Source organism: Canis lupus, chromosome 22 (assembly GCF_003254725.2).
Source record: "Canis lupus dingo isolate Sandy chromosome 22, ASM325472v2, whole genome shotgun sequence".
NCBI lineage: Eukaryota > Metazoa > Chordata > Mammalia > Carnivora > Canidae > Canis > Canis lupus.
Genome location: NC_064264.1, coordinates 8,360,964 through 8,372,015, shown reverse-complemented (window position 1 = coordinate 8,372,015; position 11,052 = coordinate 8,360,964). Strand labels below are relative to the sequence as shown.

Below are 11,052 nucleotides of genomic sequence, written 5' to 3'. Positions count from 1 at the left end.
CAGATTAGATTTTTTTTTGTCTGTCTGCCAGCATTCTTTTAGAAGCATTCTTGATTGACTATAATTTTGATTGGATTGCACAAAACTTTTGATTGAGATCTAATATCTCCATATTGATTCTTTTTAATCCGTCAATACCTCTTATTTAGTCATATTTCCTTTTATATCTTTCAGTAATGTTTTGTTTCAGATTTTTTTTTTTACATATAAATCCAATGTATGGCTGCTGAAGTTTATTTCTGGTCGTTCAGCAAATCGTGATGTTTTGTTCTTTGTCATGTAGCTAATTAGGATCTATGCTTCTGAGAATTCTTTCCCCTGTGGACCCAAGTTAGGATTGGCCAAAGGAGAAATTTGCATGAGGTTTAGGAGTCAGAGATGAATCAGCAGCTATTGTGTTCTGAAGGTCATTGTTGGTCTGAGGCGGTGGGAGACCGAGGTGCTGGTAGGTTCCACTTTGTCCTGGCTTCTCCCAACACCACATGGTCTTCCTTTTCCTTCCTTCCTTCCATTGCTGACCACCGACCAACAGTAACTCCATGTGCACCACCAGATTCTTTGTTGCAGCTCACACAGGTGACAGCCATGAGGAGCCACCGACCTTCCATGCATGTCTACACCAGTCCCTGCCATCCAGCAGCTGGATGTGCCTAACTGCCTGCCAGCACTGACTCAGTTACCCACCCCAGGGCTGGTTAGTGAGTTTTCTCTGATCCTTTCCAGAACTTTACTTTCCTAGTTCACCTCAAAGTCTCCAAGGTCTAATTGGAATAATAAGTTCCTTATTCCTTAATACTCACAGAAGTTCTGCTTCCCTGACCAAACCCCAACCACTAGACAGAAAGGAAAAGGACATAAGCACAGGCTCTCAGGGATCTGTGAGGAATGGAAAGCTTCAGATGCAGGACTGGTGGGATGTCCATAGATTGGCAGACTGGAGTTTGAGCACCAGAAGAGGGACCCCCATCTTTCACTGCCTTCATTGTTTACAGGGGAGTTGGGAAGGACAGGATCCCATATTCAAGCAGTGGGACCTGAATTTTGCAAGTGAAATTACAGCCTTGCTGGTGTGAGAAATATTAACTAGATTGTCCAGTATTAAATATAAATGTTGATCAAAGACACCTTTCTAGTTCCTAATTTGAAACATGTCTTATATTGGGCTCTAGTTTATACATGCGCGCGCGCGCACACACACACACGGACACGCCGGGTGGGGTTGGGAGAGAAATAAGCATTGTGATAAAGAAGTATCCATGTATTTTTACTTTACTATTTTGATCAATAGGAATGGTTATCAAAAGTCTTTTTGAAATTTAAAGAGATTCACATTACATATATTATTATATTGTGTGTTATAATATATTCTCATTATATATATTATTATATTATATAATATACATATTTTTCTCCCATGACCAATTTACATGGTAACTTTTTGGTATGGACTGGATGTGTTCCTCCAAAATTCATAGGTTGAAATCCTATCCCCCCAATACAGTGGTGTTTGGAGGTGGGGCCTATGGGAGGTGATGAGGTCATGAGGGTGGAGCCCTCACAAATGAGATTAGTGCCTTTATAAAAGTGACCCCAGAGAGCCCCCTCACTCTTCTGTCAAGGGAGGATACAGCAAGAAGAAAGCTGTAAGCCAGGAAGTGGACCCTTACTGAACAATAAACCTACTGGCACCTGATCTTGGAGTTCCCAGCCTCCAGAACTGTGAGAAATTAATTTCTGTTGTTTATAAACCACCCATTCTATGGTATTTTGTTATAGCAGCTCAAAAGGAATAAGACATTTTTGTAAATAGACTTCCTCAGTTAGTTCTGTTTGTAGTCCTGCTCAGATTTTGGAATCAGGGCCATGCAAGCCTAAAGGAATGGAAACGTTCCAGACTTTTTGTTTGTTTGGAACTAATAAATACCAAAGGTATTACCTATTCCTTGAAGGTTTGCTGTAACTCATCTATAAAATTAATCAGGTATTATCTACTTTCTAGGGTAAATCTTTAACTGTGTTTTCAATTAAAAAATAGTTTTTTTGGGGGGGATAAATTCTGTTAATTTCAGTTTCTCTAGAAAATAGTTATAAAAATTATAAATTTTTCACATTATTTCTTTACAAAACATTTGATCTGTACCTATGATTTGTAAACTCTTAACAATTTTTTCTAGTATTATATAGTTGTGCTTTCTCTCTCACAGGTTAGTTTTCTTTGTATATATTCACTGATAAATCTTTTTCACTGATGCTTTTATTTTTTTTCCAAATCATTTATTTCTGATTTAATATTTATTAATTCTTTACTCTTACTATTTTTTATTTATTATGCTTTTTCAAGCTTCTTAAGATGAATGCTCTTTTCATTTAATTGAAACTTTTCTTATGTATTAGCAATACTATCTAAGGTTATGGATTTTCTATTGAAAATGACATTGGCTGTATCTCTTGAGTTTTCCATGGAGTATTTATATTGTCATTAATTCTTTTTTTTTAAACTGAATCAATCTTAGACATAATACACTTAAGATTTTAATGAAAACTCCATGCCAGTTTACAGAATAAAATATTTCTGACAGAACTATTCCAGAAATAACTTAACTTCATGTTTCACATTTATGGCAGGGTTATAGTCTTTGTTTTATTCCAAAAATATTTTTGAGAAATAATATTTGAAGGTTTCATCAGTTTTCCAAGAGCCTTTCTTAATCTTGAATTAATGGATTAATTTATAGTTTTTATTTTAATTCCAGTTAATTACCATACGATGTGATATTAATTTCAAGCGTATGATATAGTGATTCGAAACTTCCACAGGACACCCTGTGCTCATCACAATAAGTGTCCTCCTTAATCTCCACCACCTATTTCACTCCCCACCCCTACCCTGTCACACCTCCCCTCTGGTAACCATCAATTTGTTCTCCATAGTGAGGAGTCTGTTTCTTGTTTTGTCTCTCTCTCTTTTTTCCCTTTGCTTGTTTGTTTGTTTCTTTACTGGCATTAGTCTTTTTTTTTTTTTTGGCATTAGTCTTTAAATAATGTGTAATACAAGTTTTAGTTTCCCTTTGACCAAAGAATTATTTATAGATCAAGTTTTCATTTTCAAGAAGATATTTTTTAAATCTTATTATGTTGTCAGTTTATGCTATTGTGTTGCACTCAGAAAATTACCAGGTGTCTGTGGTCCGTGAAAAGAAAGTCTACTCTTCTCTTTGATGTATATTGTCAGGGATCCAAGGGGGATGGACTAATAGATGAGGAAGAGGGGATTTTAGGATGGTGAAAGTATTCTGTATGCCACTATGGAGGTAGATACATGACATTATGCACTGGTCAAGACCCATAGAACTATATGACACATATAGTTCAAGAGTAAACCTTAATGTAAACTATGAACTTTAGGCCATTACAGTACATCAATATTAGACCATTAATTGTAACAAGTGTGCCACACCAATGCAAGATGTTTGTTATGGGAGAAGCTGTGTGTGTGCATGGGTATAGGGGCGGTATTTGAGAATTCTCTTTGTTTTCTGTAAAGCTGAAGCTGTTCTAAAAAATGTGAAGTCTGTTTATTTGGCCCACTCAGTTTTGACCAAATGTTGCTTTTCTAGAGAGGTAACAGGGTGCAGGAAGACACAGACTGGACTGAACTAGCAGGAGGCAGGATGAACTCCTTATCCTTCTATGACCTGGGTCCCTTATCCTTCTCTTTAAGCTAACTCTTAGCATATATTGTTTTAGATTTTGTCTTTACAATTAGAATACTCAAGCCCTTTGGTTCCTATGCAGTAAAATATTTGGCAATAGAGTATACTATCTTTTCTATATAAAATGTCCAAAAATACTTATTGTATTGACTATATTTTGCCATATAAAGAAGGTAACAAGGGCTCAAAACCAAGCCGGAGTCTCTTTCTGGCATTGCTATAAATCTCTGATCCATTTTCTAACACTCTTGCTTTTAAATGAGTTTGTAGCAAGCACATGGGCCTATTTGATAAAAGGTTTTGAAAAGAAGCTTTGAATTGCTGGGACTCTGGACCTTTTGATCTTAGTAAGTGGGGTAGGTGACATGTAACCCTCTTCTTCCCTTTTGATTGCCTTTGTGGAGCTTGTTGAAATGAGATGGGCTAACTCATCTTGCTAGCCATCCATCAGAGGTAATCTGGAGAAAGAAGGTCAGAAAATGCTTTTGTCTTTAGGGACCAAAGAGAGTTGGTCACGGGATTTGTTTTTTGTTTGTCTGGTTGTTTATTTTTTGGCACTTAACAGTAGTTGCTGTGGCCAGTTACAAAAGGAACTTCAGTGATTTTATTTATTCATGTATTTATTTATTATTTTTGGTCTTTATTTTAATTCCAGTTAATTAACATACAGTGTTATATTAGTTTCAGGTGTACAATGTAGTGATTCAATAATTCCATACATCACCTGGTGCTGAAACCTCTGTGACTTTAATGGTTCAGAAGCATAGCTCTATTATCAGGGGCTATTAAATACATTGCTTCATATACTTAACCTAATAGTCACTGGTGCAGCTAATGAAGCCAAGGGACGTTAAAACCCTAAAAGTTCAAACTAGATTGGGTGTGGTAGGTTCTCCTTCAGTCAGCAGTTTTCAGGGCAGGGTCCTCTGCAGTTGCACTGCAAGATAAAAACCATTTTTCCTAATACTTTGAGGACATAATTTGCTCATTTCACTAGGTTGACATTTGCACTGATGGTGGATAAAATTGCTCAAACCGTAGGACCAGTCCAGGCAGCGGTACCAAGGTGTACCAGTAGCCATCGCATTCTTCCCTACCAGGTACCAGCAGTGTGATTTGTGATTATCATCATGTCCTGCCCTGACCCACAAGTCACAACTTTCTCCCAATTATTAAAAGATGTTTTATAAACAGAAATTTACATTTTATATTTTTATTTTTTTAGTAATAAATTTATTTTTTATTGGTGTTGAATTTGCCAACATACAGAATAACACCCAGTGCTCATCCTGTCAAGTGCCCTCCTCAGTGCCCGCCACCCAGTCACCCCCACCCCCCGCCCTCCTCCCCTTCCGCCCCCCTAGTTCGTTTCCCAGAGTTAGGAATCTTCCACGTTCTGTCTCCCTTTCTGAGTGAAATAAGTCAATCGGAGAAGGACAAACATTATATGGTCTCATTCATTTGGGGAATATAAATAATAGTGAAAGGGAATAGAGGGGAAGGGAGAAGAAATGGTAGGAAATATCAGAAATTTACATTTTAGATGAATAACTGCAGGCTCTGGAGGAACTAGAGCATTTTTGCAATTGAGTTGCAAGCAACTAGCTGCTTTTTCCATGGAACACCATATTTATCTGAGAGAATGATTGACAGCTTTGTGTCCTGGGCAGTTTTTCATTTTTCTCAAAAATTGAGAAATTTGAGCCTGGCACTTCAAAGGAAACAACTGACAGTACTTACGGCCAATGATAAAATTTGAGCTTTATTTAAAATGAAAATTAGTTCAAGAACTGATGAGGTCAACAGCTTCTAAATACTTTTTTTTTTTTTTTTCTTCTAAATACTAGAAGACTTTTCCAGTGAGATCAATAGTGACACGAACAAATATTAATGGTTTTATGTTGTATAACTGAAGTGTCAACATTTCGGAGATCTGCTGATATTTTTCAAAAGACCAATTCACGATGTTACAAAATTTGAATTGCAAGGAAGATTGATGGATTTTCATGTAATGGCTTTAGATTTCACATTGAAGCCAACATTTAAGAAATCCTCACTTGTTAACATTTGGTGTAGTATCGAAGAAGAATACCCAGTGATCTAAAATGGCCATTAAAATACTTCTCCTTTTGCAGTTACACATCTCTGTGAAGCCAAATTTTCTTTATACTTCAATCAAAAGTATTGTAACAGTTTGAATATACAAGTGGATTTAACAATCCAACTCTTCTCTATGTACATAAAAGAAGTATACAAAAATGTTAAACAATGCCACTTTTTTCACTGATTCTTTTTGTTTGAAACCTATAGCTATTTTTCTTAAGAACATTATTTATATTAATATGCAATGGGGTTGTTTTTATTATTTTGGAATGAATTAATATACATTAACATTTTTTAGTCTTTAATTTGGTAATTATTGACAGAAAAGCTCTTTGGGGTCCTCAATAGTTTTTAAGAATGCAAAGGGGTCCCAGGGTGAAAGGTTAGAAAGCCAAACAAAACAAGGCCGCATACACCATTAATTTGGGGACTAATTACCTTAATATTAGTAACTTCTTCACAGAATTTGTTTTTTGATATTTCTCACAGTGCCCAAGGTAGTGCTGGGCTTAGTAGGTGCTCAATAAGTATGAGTAGAGTCAATGTGAACTTCTTCAACTTTGTAAGCTGCACTTCTGTGGCTGTGGTCACAGAATGGACCTTAAATATATGGGCTCAGCTCACCATTTCAATAGATATATTCTTGAAAAACTGTGTGTGACTGGAAATGTAAAACATCTACATATTTGCCTTTGTTGGTATTTTATCACTGTAAATCATCTTCCAGTTTGCTTATCAATTCAGGTGATGACTAACATGTTCACTTTGGTTTCTGTTCCTTTTTATCAAAGTTAGTGATCAAACATCCAACCTGAAGAAGAAGTTTCATAGTCACTGCTAGAAAAAAAAACACCCCAAAATCCTTCCCTTCAAGGAATTGACAAATTAAGGTGATTATTCTTTTAAGAAAGATTTGTGGGAATTTACTGGGGCTGTGGTAGGAAGGGTCCAGTACAATGTCTTATAAGAGGGAGACCGCTCCCTCCAAAATCTCCTTGTGTGCGTGGGGAGACATAGTAAAAGAAATGCACGTCGAAGCATGAACTTTTAGAGGCAGATCCTGTCCAAAGCACTACTGTTTGGTTAACACTTATTATTGTGACCTCCTGCAGGAGGGAGACAAAATCATAACCACCATTTCAACAATTAAAAACTGTGGGTTAAAACAATTTTTTAAGTAAAAACAACAACAATTAAAAAAATAAAGACATGGAGTGGTAGGATTCAGATAAATACGACCAATACTGCTAATAGTAATAATGACTAATCAAACTTGACAAGTTTATTTGAAATTTAGTTACATCCAAAATAATGAACAATAAAGTATAATTTGTGACTATTTTATGTCTTCACCTGGCCATGTGTCTTGATTTTCTAAAAACGATTAAAATATGGTTTACAGACAGAAGCTTACGTTTTAGATGACCAAATGCAGGCTCTTGCAATAAAAACAATTTGTCAGCAAAAAGGTCTTTATTTGTATTTAATGAAAGACAATCGTAACAGAAAAACCTGCCATTCCACCTTTGTAGGTACCATCATCTCAGTTTTTCAATCAGTCAATCAAATCCCTTTGTTAAATTTACTAGTCATAAATCCAGTTGCTTAAAAAATCCAGGCAGCGGAGAAAGACTTTCAAGGGACCTGCCTAGGCAAGGCAGTTTCCCCCTTACAAGCCAATCACAATTATTTATCGAGTGTTATTGAGCATCAGCCATAGGAGAGGTACTGTGCTAAGTAGAGAAGGAATTGGAAAATGACACAGAAGCTCTCTTCATGGCACTTGATTCGAATTTGCTTCCTTTAAATGTGTTTTCACTTTTGAGTGTTTGAGGATGTAGGGCATACCATTTTGATCAAAATCCTTTTTCGCTACTTCCGATCAATTTGCGGGATTGGAAATAAAGCCCAGCTGCTGATAGCTACAGATGTCATCCCAGCATTTCTGCTCTGGCCTGGCCGTCACCCACTTCAACCACTTGTGATGCACTGCAGAAGTAAGCGCTCCAGGGGTCAGATTTATTTCAGAAAGCCACAGCACTGCTAGACTTGTTAGCATGCTCAGAACCAACACTTCCTGAGACAACTTGAGCGGCTGCATACAGCAGGCTGAAGCCTGGTGGCTGTGACACATCTGGCTTCTGCCGGATAATGGAGCTCTCATTCTGTGAGGTGCCCTGCAAGGATGTCACAGGTATGACTTCTGCTTCACTGTGCTTAGAATATGGCCTGGCAAGAAGCAGCCCTCGAGATGTGTTACTTCACCATCACAACCGCAGGCTGAACTAAATGAGAATTTGTATTTTTCCATTGTATTTATTTATTATAATAAATACAATTTATTTATATAATAAATACAGTTTTGCAATATCATTGCAAAAATTATAAGAGAACACATTAAAAGTAATTAGCGTAGGAGCGCCCGGGTGGCTCAGTCGGTTGAGCGGTGGACTCTTGATTTCAGCTCAGCTCGTGATCTCAGGGTTGTAAAGTCAAGCTTCAAGTTGGGCTTCACGCTCAGAGGAGAGTGTGCCTGAGATGCTCGCTCTCTCTCTCTCCCCCTGCCCCTCCCCCTGCTCATGTGCGCTCTCTCTCTCAGATAAATGAATAAAATCTTAAAAAAAAAAGTAATTAGCACAGAGCTAAAGAAATTATAACTGTTACCATGGTTGATATTATTGTTTGTGTTATTACTACTTTTGAGGCTGGCAGGTTATCAACTTCTGGTAAGCCATCCACTCAGTATGACACATGACGCCAATGGACCAGAGCAGTTACTGCTCCTAGGCATGGACATTTTCTGAACAGATAAAACATCATATCGACTATCAGCTGCTGCTTTGATAATTCAGAATTGACATCATCATATATTTATTCCATAGTCTCATCAAAAAAGAATCTCTTCATTGAGGCCCCTGAGAGCATTTCTTATTTTCCTTTACACAATGTTTTCTCTGCCAACAGCTAGTCATGCTTTCTCGAAAACAATGACTACCTAAAGGAATATTGACATTCTGCAAAACCTCACCCTCCTTGTATTTTCATAATTGTCATGGAAAATTAAGATCCGATTAGAGAGACATAGCCTATGGCAGGGAAACACGTGATTCAGAAAACAGTACAGGATATTTTTCTTGTTGTCACCAGATAACTCTGAACTACAGACACTTGCCAAGCGTTGCAGAACTGCTTTGGACTTGAAAGGGCTCTTGTGCCACAGATTTCTTCATTTTGATGGCAGGGGTCATTGAAAGTGAATTTCAGATTGTGCTACCCGAAAATAGCAAAGACACTGTGGTAGCAGTTTCTTGTAATTCGACAGAAAATGTCATGTTTTTAATTGATTCAGATCTTTGGAAAACCGGAAGTGATAGGCAAAAAATAGCAACAAAGGCTCTGCCAGAGGTGGATACTGCTGCACAAAATCTCTACTTTGTTGATGATTTGCAAATTGTGTTCACTACTACAACCTTATTTGTTAAAAGATATTGGAAAATAACTTAATTCTTAAGTTTCCTTAAGATTTGATGCCATAGCACAGCCCCCTAATTATACTCATTTCCCCTCATCCTGTCGATAACAGACCCTCCCAAGTTCTGCTGGGCATGCAGACCCCTTTGCCTGGGCTCCCTTGAAGCTAGGTAGGTGACTAAACTCTACTCAATGGGATGTGAGCTGCCTCTGGAAAGAAGCTGGGGTCCTTGCTCTCTGACTTTCCTGTTGCAGATGAGAGCAACAGCATGGGGGACAAGGTAGGAGGGTACACTTCAAAGGTGAATTTGGCTCTCAGTAAATTAGACCTTAATTAAAAAAGAAAAGAAAAGAAAAGAAAAACCCCAGAAGAGCTTGGATTCCTGAAAGATCCCATGGAGCAGAGTCGGTTTCCTGGCCTGCCCTGCCCATGACCTCCGTACTTCTCCATCAGAGGAAAACACGCTTCCATTCTGCTCGACAAGGCACTGTGTTCTAGAAGTGGCCGTGCCACAGCAGCTTGGGCTCTGCCTTAATTGGGAGAGGAGTTCTAAATTTTCCACACCTGCTGTTTTCCTATTGGATGAAGGGCTTGTGAGAAATAGCAGGTGTTAAAAGGGAAAAAGAAGAAAGGCTGCTCTCCTGTTCTTTCCCAAGGTGGCAGGGAAAGCTCCACTTCCCATCACAGGTGCTTGTAGCATATTCTGTGTCCTCAGTGTCTGCACCAGCCTTTGTTTCTTTTTTTTCCCCCCTGTAGTTTGTGAAAAGAAATTAAAATGACTATACTATGGCTTTTATAATCTAGCACAGAATTAGTAAAGCTACTAATTAGTAAAGCTACTAAGCACTAAGTGGCCATCGCTGACTTCTTTTTCTAGAGAAGTTGGACCACAGGGAAAGAACTCCACAGGAAGAATGACTTTTGCATGGGCATTTCAGCATGCCCTGGAAAATGGTGGAGGGGATGATGCAGACTGTAATGAGGTAAATATGAGTGGTTTGTACTAAGCATATGGTGGATGGCAGCCAACCTTACCTTTCTCTAAAGAGATGCACTCAACTTGCATTTACCAAGACCCCAAGCTTTGTCCCACAGACAGAAGAACCATGTGCATCATGCTGCTTACTGAAAGGGAATGGAGAAGCTGTGGGGACCCCTCTAAAACTCCCTCCGACATATTTAGGCTGTGGCCTGTGGGTATTTGCTCAAACTCCAGATGTATGGGTGCTCTTTTCTCAAATCGGAAGGAGATTTGCATCTGTCACCCAGGGTGGAGCAGAGGGAAAGGGAGCAGCTGTGACAGGCCACAGTAAGAATTCAAGACAGACTTCCTTTTAGGTCAAGTGCCGGTTCATTTTTGTCTCACCCATACCCTTGGTACACCTGGGATGGTAAACAGCTCAGTGAGTCATTCGGAAAGTGGAAACAGAGAATGTTGCTGGGTCTGCTATTGGGATTCGCATCAAAAAAAAAAATGCTTCCTTCTCCTCTGCAGGTAGCTCTTTATTGTCTCATGTTATAGTTATTTAGATAAGTGTATTGCTAGGAATTGTAGTAGGACAGGGATTGCAGGGGCTTCCTGTGCTGTAATCAAGTTCCTGTGTCTTAAATACCATCCATGGTTCACCTAGTAATCTCAGACAAAATGATGATGATTCTGGAAATAACGTAAATCCCTTAGTTTTGGCATATTAGGCCCTTCATAGTCTCCAGGCTGCCTTATTTCCAGCCTCTCTGCCTTCTGTGGCCATATGATATGATTTT

The 11,052-nt window shown here is 38.4% G+C and overlaps 1 long non-coding RNA gene across 1 annotated transcript in view; it reads left to right on the top strand.

Moving 5' to 3' along the window:
- The first annotated feature begins 1,580 nt into the window (after positions 1 to 1,580).
- Positions 1,581 to 11,052, top strand: part of LOC118351893 (uncharacterized) — a 62,698-nt gene continuing 53,226 nt past the window's right edge. Inside the window, exon 1 of the long non-coding RNA XR_004808087.2 lies at positions 1,581 to 1,719. This is a non-coding gene — a long non-coding RNA (uncharacterized LOC118351893). The remainder of the gene's footprint in view (positions 1,720 to 11,052) is intronic.